Genomic DNA, 11,186 nt, shown 5'->3' on the forward strand with positions numbered 1-11,186 from the left:
TATAGTAATTAATATATAATATGTAGTATTGAAGTGGAAGGTGGTGGGGCCCATTTATATATTTTATAAATATATTGGACATTAGTAGTGATCTTATTGGAACATTGGTAGTCATTCCTAGACTCTTCTATAATATAGTAATTAATCATTTTTCATAAGTATAATTAGACATATTTTACTGCTATATATATATATATAGGGAAAATTTCTTGTTTAAGAGAGACAAAATTCATGAGCTATCTTTGTAGGGTGTTTTCACATTCTGGACCAAACTCGAACAATTTAAAGTTACAATCACTTTTGTACACTTATGAGTTGTTTGGTAGAGTATATTAGCAAAAATAATGCATGTCTTAGCTATATGTCTTAGTAGTCCCTTATTTGGTGCATTTTTTTATGCTTAATCCTTGCATTAGTTATACACTCTATTGTGTATTGAAGAGGGTATTACTAATACAATGGATTTCTAGGTATTAGTAATGCAAAGAGATTTAATACATGCATTAGCATGATTAAACACTCAATTACCCCTCAAAATCACTTTGACATCTTTTCCACCATAATTGTGGAGGATATCTTTGTAAATAAATATCTATCTATATATAGTAGGAGAAGTAAAAAGTGACACATATCAGCACCAAAAAAATTCAACAATTTTTAAAATAAAAAATAATTTAAAATTCTTTTAAATTAACTAAAAATAAATAAAAAGGAGTAACCAACTAAATAATTTCATGTTTCTTTTGAATATAATAATCTATCAATATATAATATATCTACATAATAGGAAAGGTAAAAAGTGACACATATCAGCACTACTAAAATTCAACAATTTTTAAAATAAAAAAATAATTTTAAATTCTTTTAAATTAACCAAAAATAAATTAAAAAAAGCAACCATCTAAATAATTTCATGTTTCTTTTGAATATAATAAACTATATATATAAACGAAGAGGTTATAGCGCCTACGTGTCAGCACCAAAAAATTTGTAGATATATTCAATAATAAATAACAATTTAAAAAACAAAACATTTAAAAAAAAACATAAATTAAAAACTGTTTTTAATTTTATTTACCTTAAAAACGGTTGTAAGTTTTAATTTAGCCTTTAAAATTTGTTTACGTTAAAAGAAAAATTGAATTGAATGTTAAAATAATAATTTTTTTATTTTTAAAATGTTTTTTACAGTAATTATTTAAACTAATCCGTAAAAATTTTAAAACAGTTCTAAAAAATAGGGTGTGTGCTTCCATTTTTTAAATAATAATAAACTTTCTTTAAATAATAATACAATAATAAACATTTTTATTAAAATAATAATAAACATTTTAATTATTATTATCAATAATTTAAAAATAATAATAATAATAGGGTGTGTGCTTCCATTTTTTTGGGGAAGTTATCATATTTTTATTTCCATTTTTAAAATAATAATAAACGTTCATTAAATAATAATACAATAATAAAAGTTTTTAGTAAAATAATAATAATAAACATTTTAATTATAATAATAATTAATAATTTAAATAATAATAATAACCGTCTTCTTTTTAAAACTTTTATATAATTATTTAAATTATTTAAATTTTGAATTGAGAAGTTAATTAGTTTTAAAAAATAAAGTTCTAAAAAATAGGGTGTGTGATTCCTATTTTTAGTGGGAAGTCATCTCATTTTAATAATAATAATAATAATAATAATAATCTATATCTATATATATTATCTATCTATATATTCTAGGAGAAGAAAAAATATCACATGTTAGTGCCACAAAATTTTAGAAATTTAAATTATAAATAATTTATATTATAAATTTGAAATTTGAAATAAAAATAGGCACATGCCATCAAATTACACAAATAATGACAAAAGCATTTTTAAAAAACAGATTTAATATTTTTAAAAGATCCAATTTATAAATTTGTAAAAATTGATTGTTTTTTTTTTTAAAAAAAAAACATTTAGTCTATGACAGGTTTAATATTTCAAAACAAATCAAATCAAATTTATAAAAAAAACTTAAATAAGATAAAAGGGCACTTCCATGTGTCCACAATAACCGTCATAATAAATTAATTTAATATTTAAATTTTTAATTGTTTGACACATTTTTTCTCATGTATTAATAAATTTTTAATATTTAAAAGGTTATTACAGTATTTATTTGTGTTTTGATTTTTAAACCAACATTGCTTGAGTTGAGTATGTCTCGGTTGATCTGCACCAAGTAGAAAATAGAGGTATAAGGAAAGTCGAGGAATATGTGTCGATAAAGTTCATGAAGACAAAATTAGAAAGAGTCAATGGAAGACTGTAGCAGTTTTACACAGTTCGAACTCTTGGCTATATTTGGTGTTGCATTTGGTTAACTGTAACACTGTGAAGATATAATTCGAAAGAAGTTAGTGTTTCTTTAGTTGTCACATGAAATTTTTTAATACGTAATAGTATTTTCATGACAAATGAAATTTATCAACTAAAGTGAACGACATCCTGATTTCACTTGAAATGTCGAGTTTACTAAAAATTTTTTTAGCAGATTGCTACATCATATGGGGAAAAAAAGGCACACAGAATTTGTGCATTTACTTAAAGCACAAATAGTTCATCTTTATTGTCGAAGTACGTGGCAACCTCTGCATATGTTTCTATTGTTCAAGCACTGTAGTACGGGTAAGAAGACTGTCTATAACATTAACACCTCAACTCAAGCTTATGGATGAACTCTATCAAATAGCTCAAAACATGAAGCCTTGTAAATACCCATGGCACAAGTTTATTCACTTCACATAATTTTGGGTCTAAAATGCACCATATTTGAATAAGTTACTAAAGAGTGCTACTTTTTTTAAAGAGAAAAGGTCAACAGAGCTAAATAAAAAACAAATTCATATCATGTTTACTACATCTACTCTAGACTTGATACTCTTAATCTCCTGCTTTAGCACATGAAATAGAAAACAACTAATTGAGTGGTTTCCAAACACTTCCCCACAACTAAGTTCCCAAGAGGGATATTATACCATGTCCAAGTTTATTATCCAAATTTGTAAACTACTCTAATCTTATGTAGGGGGATGGATGGTGTGGAAAAAGGCTTAGTAGACAAAGTCACTTCACCAACAAATAGCTATGCCATTTCAAAAAATAGCCAATATCTCATTGAATATAGAGAAATATAATACGAAAGAAAGGCATGCATAACAACCAACCTTTCAGATGAACCGGGAGAAGGAACAACAACATTGCTTTTCCCTAAGAACCTAACATCAATAATTATGTTGCTCGAGCTCTTAAAAAATATAGTAAATTAAGTATTGAAAGGCCAACCAATCCCTACCAACATCATATCCTCCAAATGAAAAAACCACCAAGATTTATGTGGGTTTGCATGTGAGTGTCTAAAGAGGGAACATAAAGTACTTACGGGGGTATGGATGGACCAAGAGCTAGTTCATTTCCAGTTCTATAGTCTCTTGTATTTTCAGGACCTGGCAAGAAAAACTAAATGTATATCACAAATGAGAGGAAAAAATAATTCGAAAAATCGCTATGGCGGGTTCCAAATTCCAGCAATATTAGTCCATCTATGATGATGCCTCAAAGATTAAAGTTGTGATTTCTCATAATATGTTTCTCTCTCTTTTAACACTCTCCAAAATGCATACTTTAACAATTGTAGCAATATTTATTTACTGAACTACAAATGTATAATGCTAAGAATAAGTAGCAATGCACCATGTGCATTCGTGAGAATTTCACAAGAAGATACTGCTAACCAAGTTTGCAACACAATTTATGTACAAAGAGTACCTCTTCCATAAGATTTATTTCTATAGAGAAGAGTGAAACCACACTTCTTGCAAATGAAAGAAAATTACAGTTGAAGATACTAAAAACAGTATATGAGATGATTGCCAGGAAGGAAAGAATCGTGCAGAGCAAGATCCAGATTTCCGTTTTCACATGCTATAGGGTCATGGATGGTGATTAATTTTGTTCCATCTGGAAAGATCCCCTCTACCTAAATTACATTACGACTGAATAGTCACCAGCTACCTTGAACTGCAGATGAACATGACAAAAAGAATCATCAAAGACAGAGAAAATGGGGCATCCGTAGTACCTGAACACAATCCAACAGTTGGAAGATCGAACTTGTCTCCTGAAAACCAAAAAGTTAATTGTAATCCCACTGATCTTCGTCAAAAGCATCAAGTCATTCAAATAATTATATTCTTTGAGGCATTTCGGTCCACTCAAATTGATTTCACCTACGATCGAGTAACATCAGTACTCACGATGCACTCTTTACATCATCCATATTTATTAATTGATTCCCTTCTTCCATTTTCTAGGTGCATGACTTTTTCACTTCCTCGTGCCAAGGCAGTCATATTCTTTACAATTATACATTTCCCTTTATGATTTCTTCCTTCTATTCACAGAAGACAGTAAGCAGGTTTATTACAGGAAGAATTTCAATAATCCATTCACAATATAGAAGGGAAAAGAAGGCAGCTGCAAAATCAACTATCGCAAATTGACCAAGTCATATACCCAAATTACTTACTTACAGAAAGTGATGATCGATGCTCTCGTTGGTATAGCTTTTATATATCCGAGAGAATCTGTTTCTGGTCACTGTAAACACAGGGGATCAGTTCCTAACAATTAACACCGGGACTCACAAATCTGAAATGAAATGTCAATGACTCCAAATATACATAACAATCTAGCATAACCAAACCATTGACAAGCATTAGACTTGAACAACAGGAATACACATTGCTTGCATTCTTTCTAGTGTGCTATTGAGGTGTGACCGAATTAAGATTTTAATTAATTTGAATAATATTGAGAGTAAAATCTAATTGATCAAAGCTAGAGTTGTCTTTCTAACTAAATTAAGTAATATGTCAGATCATGGAACGTTTCATGAAACTGGTGGTGCTATGTACGTTAAGAATGAATAATGTTCTCTATAAGTGTTGACTCAAAGAAAAAGGGAAGAGAATTAGAAAAATGAGTTTCTCCATTCCAATTCAGGTATGACATGACCCATCCTGGTTCCAGCTCGGTTTCAGGCTTGGCCAATTCAAACTAAAAACATGTGCAGACCTGATGAACCAATTTTAGTATTTAAGTGGAAACGAATAGCATTGAAGCAGTAGACTATATTATTCATTGAGTTTAGAAGCTGACTATATACACTATAAAGGCGATGTAAAGAGACTCTGTACGTAAAACAAACGCAAAATTGCACAAAATTTCAATGCTTAAGTGTGGTTTTGTACACACAAATGGAGTTCCTATATTGTCCGCATATTTACAAACACAGAAAATGGAGCTATAAACTGACCCCAAAATAGAAAATTAAAAAAGAACTCTTGTCTCTAAGGTAAGAGATGCAGAAATCCACAAAAAATCTGCAAATTGAGAAATGCCTATATATCGGGATTAAAAAAAAGGATATTTACAATGGAAACGAACCAATTGCGATGTGTTGACATCAATTTTCATCTTTTTCCTCTGTTTTTCTTAATCTTTTCGATCATTATCCTAATTATATCCACATCCAAGCTTAACTATTTGAAGCAAACACAAGAAGGAAACATGAGAAGAAACAACGTGTGTCTAGTTTGTGTTGGAAAGAGTTGGGTTAGCTAAAGTTTTTCATCAGTCTCAATTTTCAGCTCCTTTTTATCTCATGCGAGATAATTATTCCGCAATTATTTGGGTTTTTCATTTCCTAACTTTGCTTTCTACTGTTTGCTTTTGCAATTTGTTTGCATTCCACTAATTATATTTTTATTCGATATTCTGATTTTTTTGTTTGGACCATTGTTTTCTGATGGGTATTATTTTTCTCGTCTTGTGTTTCTCTGTTAATTTCATGCTATGTATTTTTGCGTTCGATTGAGAGTATAGGATAGCAAGATAAAGCTCAAAAATACACACAAGCAAGCTTCAAAATCCAGAAAAGTCCAAAGTTAAGAAAAGAGTAGGTAAGAAGATGGAAAAAAAATCCAAAATTGAAGAAACTCAAACCCACCACAGAGTAGAGGGGAAAACAGGAGGGGTCAAGAGGTGCCAAAAAAATTGTTGGATACAAAGAAAGCACCAAATATTGCAAAATCAAACAGAAGCAGAGTTAAGAAATCAAAATCAATACAAATGTAAAGTATGCTCACCTGGACACAACTATGAAGTCGACAAAAGTGCAAAGAGAAGAACAGGAGAGAGCAGATGGTGACACTTGGTGGTCAGCAATGGAGGTGACGTTAGGATTGATGAGGAAATTGAATGAAAGGTGTCAATTAAGTTTGAGTTTTGTTTTTGGTACACTTCGACCAATAAAGGGTCAAATCTATTTTAAAATGTAATTAAGTAAATTTGAGATCAAATTAATATTTTTAAATTTTTTTAATCTTTTATAAAATATAAAAAAATACTTCATTTTTCAACTTTTATAATTCTATCCAAATCATTTAAAAAAAAAGTAAAAGAAAATAGAATTTTCTTTTCTTCTGCCAACGTTCTCTCCTCTTTTCTTCTTCTTCCTTAGAAAATAAAAAAATTCGACTATCAAAACAAATATTCTCCCCCATTATTTTATCTTCCTTCTCATCTCCGGCTGTGACTCTCTCCTCTTTCAGAACTGAAGATTGTGTTCGACTTAAAATGGGTAAGTCATATTTTTGAAAGATTTTACAATTTTCGAACAATACTAAGTTTTTTTCTTGGGTTAATAAACAATAAATCATTCTATAGATTTGAAAATTGAATAATAGTGTAATGGTACCTATTATTTATTGTTTTTGAAAGAAAATCAACAAACCCAAAAAAGCCCTAATTTTGAGGAAATGTATATGTATTGTTAACATTCAGTGAAAATTCGTTTTTTGTTGCTTTTGTTGTTCTTTTTGTGACAATTTTGTTCATATGATTTTAGAAATATAATTTTGTTCAGTTGTCCAACATATATTTCATTTGTTGAAAGATGTGTCGTATATTGCTACATTTTAGTGATATGTTGGTATATATTTCAACAGAATTGTCATATGTTGGAACATATCACCTATGTGTTAGGGCAACAAAATGGTCATATGTAGTAACAAAAGATTCATCTATGGCACATGAAGATTCATTTGTTGCCACAAAAGATTCATTCGTGGCAACATAAGGTACATCTATGGCAACATAATATCCATCTGTGTCAACATAAGTATAAATTGTTACCCATTATTATTTTATAATCAATTGTCAACTCTCAACCCTTTTTTATTTACCTTGTGGATGAAATGATACAAGAAGTTTCATTCATGACAACAACTCAATCTTTTATTGGTGTTTCTAACATTAAATGCTCTTTTTTATCTATGCGAAGAATGTGAGCAGCAACGTGATTATTTTATTAGTCGTGTTAAAGAACTCACTGATATTTTTAAGAAAATGACTTATAATATTGATGTCTATACATCCAAGAAGATTTCACAACCTTTGAAGTGTAGGAGGTTGAAAAAAATCTATTTCTCAATCACTATCTATAATTAGTAAGAAAAAAATCAATGACTACTGCTCCAGTATCACACTCAAACCCAAAAGGCAAGGAGAAGGAGAAAGAGAACGAGGAGGACGAGAAGGAGAAAGAGTAGGAGGAGGAGAGGGAGAAGGAGAAAGAGCAAGAGAAGGAGAAGGAGAAGGAGAAAGAGAAAGCGAAAGAAAAAGAGAAAAAGAAAGAGAAAAAAGTCGAAGTCGTCAGTTGTGATGTGAAGCAACAATATCCATTTGAAGGTTTTAACATTGACGGCAAGGGTCCAACTGAACTAATGTCATCCTTCTCACAATGGATAAACGAGGGTCTTTACAAGCATCATGCAAAAAAGTAAAGTCGTTCAACTATTATTAGTATTTCTTCTTGGTGTCCACTAAATAACTATTTATAATGATTACACAATTGCAGAAGAGACAAGGACGATCACTACTTAGTCAATTGCTCTAATCTTGAGTTCAAACAACTTGATTTTGTAGTTGTATTTCCAAAGAAGAAGGATTGGTTCTACGTAATGTCTCAACCCAATAAGTGTTGAACTGATGAGGTAAATTCGTGCCCACTTTTATCTTTTGATTAAGACATGAATACATACAAATAAATTGATACATCAATACACTTATTGATACATCTGTGCAGCATGTGGATGTCATTTTATACTATTTGCGGAAGAATTCGAAGCAACAGAGTCATTCTAAATATCGATATACCATTACTAATTGTTTTTTCAAAACATACATTGACAATGCCAGTGTTGTTCCTGAATATGAGAATAAAATCGTTGGCACTATCAAAGGGTTTGGTATACCTGGTGGACTGCCTTGGCACCTCACAGATGAGGTTTATGTCCCTGTAAATTGTAATAGGGAGTTTCATTGGGTTTTGGCAGTCGTTGTATTGAAGGAACGATGCATAAAGGTGTATGATTCGATGTCCTCATTTAGGATTATCAGAAAACTGTGCTCGGAGATTCAAAAGTTGTCTACATTATTGCCAAAGTACCTTGAATTTAGCGGATTTTTTTATCAAAAAGACCGAACCAACTGGTTAGTTCTTGAATCTTACCAAGGAAAGAACAAATCTCACCCATTCGAAGTCAGACATGTTATTGGTATTGCCCAATAAGCAAGCAATAGTATGTAAGTATCACATTATTTTTTTTGTCTTACCACTATTGAAATGTGATGTTATTATATTTTCTAATTGATGATATATCATGAAGATATTGTGGACTTTTTGTTGCTGCATACGTTGGATTTTTAAGTGATGGACTACAATTAGTTCTGAAACTCTTCGCATGAGATATGCTTCACTCCTATGGAATTATGGGATTTTAAAGGCTCGGAGTGGCTATGTTAGTAACAATGAAGACCCACAGAGGCCTAGACCTAAAAAAGCAAAGTTCGATAAAAATGTTGTGGTTACCACCATTGATTAGATTGATGATTATGTATACCATTGTGAATTACCTTTTTGTTGATAAGTTGTATAAAATAATTGGTGAAGTGTTCATTTTTGCTGATACTATTAATATTAATGATTATTATTTTTATTTTTATTTTGTTGGAACAAATGTCAATTATGATGGAAATGAAGAAATGTGGTGTCTGTGACAACATATATAACCTCTGTTGTAAAAAATACCACAAAATTATCTGCATATGCCCCAATAAAAAGGATATATGTGGCAACATATGTCACAGAAAAAAGATATGTGGTAACTTATGTCACATAAATGAGAAATGTGGCAACATTATATTGTCAGTAATTATTCATTTTTGTTGATAATATTAATATAATAAATTATTATTATTATTATTATTTTGTTGGAACAAATGTCAATTATGATAGAAATGAAGAAATGTGGTGTTTGTGGCAACATATACAACCTCTGTTGTAAAAAACACCACAAAATTATCTGCATGTGCCCCAACCAGAAATGATATATGTGGCAACATATGTCACACTTTGAATTGTCAAAATTACAAAAAAAATTAAAAATGTTTAAAACAATCGTCCCTTCATTTTTCCGTCTCTCCACTCTCTCCTCTTCTCTATAAAAGGTCATTTCGTTTCATATTCCAAATTTAATTTATTTTTACTAATTTCCATTTTCAAGAAGGTTAACCCCAAAAAACACATTTTAGGATATACATATGTTACCACATATGACATGTATGTTGCAATTTTTCCAACAGAACGTGCATATGTTGCCACAGATGACGCTTTAATGATGGGTTAATCGATAAATTGAGCGATTTAGGAATGGAAAAATATCAAATTGAACCAAGTTTTAGTACATTGGACCATAATTAAGCAATAAAAATATAGTTGTAACACTTGGAACAACGATTTACAAGGGTGTTATATAACTATCATATGGAGTTACTTGGTCATTGTATGAAGAACTAGTGATATGATAGTCTTTGTAAAAAATAATTGATAGAATTGATGATGGTTGTTGTATTAGATCATAATTTTGTACTTAGACATGTTGTAGGACTATATATTAGTGTTACATGTTGAATTAGGTGACAATTTAATTGAATTAACCCCCAAAAGATCATTTTAGGATATACATATGTTGCCACATATGACATGTCTATTGCAATTTTCCCAACCTCCAACAAAACGTACATATGTTGCCACATATGTCACTTCAAGGATGGCTTAATCAATAAATTGAGCGATTTAGGAAAGGAAAAATTTCAAATTGGACCAAATTTTAGTACTTTGGACCATAATTAAGCAATAAAAATTTGCTATAACACTTGAAACAACGATTTATAAGGGTGTTACATAACAATCATATGGAGTTACTTGGTTATTGTATGATAAACTAGTGGTATGATAGTCTTTGAAAAAATAATTGATAGAATTGATGAATGTTGTTGTATTAAACCATAATTTTATACTTAGACATGTTGTAGGACTATATATTAGTGTTACATGTTGAATTAGGTGACAATTTAATTGAATTAACCCCAAAAACACATTTTAGGATATACATATGTTGCCACATATGACATGTCTGTTGCAATTTTTTCAACAGAACGTGCATATGTTGCCATAGATGACACTTCAATGATGGGTTAATCGATAAATTGAGTCATTTAGGAATGAAAAACTATCAAATTAGACCAAATTTTAGTACTTTGGACCATAATTAAGCTATAAAAATATGCTATAACACTTGAAACAACGATTTACAAAGGTGTTATATAATTATCATATGGAGTTACTTGGTCATTGTATGAAGAACTAGTGGTATGATAGTCTTTGTAAAAATAATTGATAGAAAATTTCTTATTCTTCCTTCCCATCTTGAAGAAAATTAAATGAAAGGACCTAAGTTGTGTTCTTCTTATATAATCCCAAAGTAATGAATGTGAAAAGTTGCAACTTCGGAAGACGAACCACATTTTAGGATATACATATGTTGCCACATATGAAATGTCTGTTGCAATTTTTCCAACAAAATGTGCATATGTTGCCACATTTGTCACTTCAAGGATGGGTTAATCGATAAATTGAGCGATTTAGGAATGGGAAAATGTTAAATTGGACAAAATTTTAGTACTTTCAACAATAATTAAGCAATAAAAATATGTTATAACACTTGGAACAA

General features: G+C 30.1%; 1 long non-coding RNA gene across 4 annotated transcripts; it reads right to left on the reverse strand.

Moving 5' to 3' along the window:
* Positions 1-3,508: 3,508 nt before the first annotated feature.
* LOC107058975 (uncharacterized) lies at positions 3,509-6,319 on the reverse strand. Of its 4 annotated transcripts, none has more exons than XR_001472456.1 (4): positions 6,198-6,319; positions 4,581-4,647; positions 4,130-4,168; positions 3,509-4,027 (listed from the first exon to the last, which is right to left on the reverse strand). It is a non-coding gene; the product is annotated as an uncharacterized lncRNA (long non-coding RNA). The 4 variants fall into 4 exon arrangements; XR_001472457.1 differs by having other exon boundaries at positions 4,577-4,647; XR_001472455.1 differs by having other exon boundaries at positions 3,509-4,168.
* Between the last annotated feature and the right edge of the window lie 4,867 nt (positions 6,320-11,186).

This window comes from Solanum tuberosum, unplaced genomic scaffold, assembly GCF_000226075.1.
Source record: "Solanum tuberosum cultivar DM 1-3 516 R44 unplaced genomic scaffold, SolTub_3.0 scf00705, whole genome shotgun sequence".
Lineage (NCBI taxonomy): Eukaryota > Viridiplantae > Streptophyta > Magnoliopsida > Solanales > Solanaceae > Solanum > Solanum tuberosum.